Genomic DNA, 1,433 nt, shown 5'->3' with positions numbered 1-1,433 from the left:
CCCCGGTTTTAAACGCAGCATCATGTCTGCCATCATAAGAATATGAGTCCAATATTATAAAATATTGATCAAACGAATGACATATTTTCGTTAATTTCTCGAAAACGGTGCAAACTACAAGCTTAAAACCAAATGCATGTGAAAGCAGAGACCCAGAGCTTTCATTTAATGTCCATTAACCCCGGTTTTAAACGCAGCATCATGTCTGCCATCATAAGAATATGAGTCCAATATTTTAGAATATTGATCAAACGGATGACATATTTCCGTTAATTTCTCCAAAACGGTACAATCTACAAGCTTAAAACCAACTGCATGAGAAAGCAGAGATCCTGAGCTTTCATTTAATGTCCATTAACCCCGGTTTTAAAAGCAGCATCATGTCACCATCATAAGAATATGAGTCCAATATTTTAGAATGTTGACCAAACGGATGACATAATTCCGTTAATTTCTCCAAAACGGTACATACTACAAGCTTAAAACCCAATGCATATGAAAGCAGAGACCCAGAGCTTTCATTTAATGTCCTTTAACCTCGGTTTTAAACGCAGCATCATGTCTGCCATCAAATAAAAATGTGTTTAATATTTTGGAAAATTGACCAAACGAATGACATATTTTCGTTAATTTCTCGAAAACGGTGCAAACTACAAGCTTAAAACCAAATGCATATGAAAGCAGAGACCCAGAGCTTTCATTTAAAGCCCATTAACCCCGGTTTTAAACGCAGCATCATGTCTGCCATCATAAGAATATTAGTCCAATATTTTAGAATATTGATCAAACGAATGACATATTTTCGTTAATTTCTCCAAAACGGTGCAAACTACAAGCTTAAAACCAAATGCATGAGAAAGCAGAGATCCAGACCTTTCATTTAATGTCCATTAACCCCGGTTTTAAACGCAGCATCATGTCTCTCATCATAAGAATATGAGTCCAATATTTTAGAATATTGACCAAACGGATGACATATTTCCGTTAATTTCTCCAAAACGGTGCATACTACAAGCTTAAAACCCAATGCATATGAAAGCAGAGACCCAGAGCTTTCAATTAATGTCCATTAACCCCGGTTTTAAACGCAGCATCATGTCTGCCATCATAAGAATATGAGTCCAATATTTTAGAATATTGACCAAACGAATGACATATTTTCGTTAATTTCTCCAAAACGGTGCAAACTACAAGCTTAAAACCAAATGCATATGAAAGCAGAGACCCAGAGCTTTCATTTAATGTCCATTAACCCCGGTTTTAAACGCAGCATCATGTCTGCCATCATAAGAATATGAGTCAAATATTTTAGAATATTGACAAAACGGATGACATATTTACGTTAATTTCTCCAAAACGGTGCATACTAAAAACTTAAAACCCAATGCATATGAAAGCAGAGACCCAGAGCTTTCATTTAATGTCCATTAACC

The sequence above is a fragment of the Atractosteus spatula genome, unplaced genomic scaffold (genome assembly GCF_055471065.1).
Source record: "Atractosteus spatula isolate fAtrSpa1 unplaced genomic scaffold, fAtrSpa1.hap1 Scaffold_46, whole genome shotgun sequence".
Lineage (NCBI taxonomy): Eukaryota > Metazoa > Chordata > Actinopteri > Semionotiformes > Lepisosteidae > Atractosteus > Atractosteus spatula.
This window is presented reverse-complemented; position numbering follows the sequence as displayed.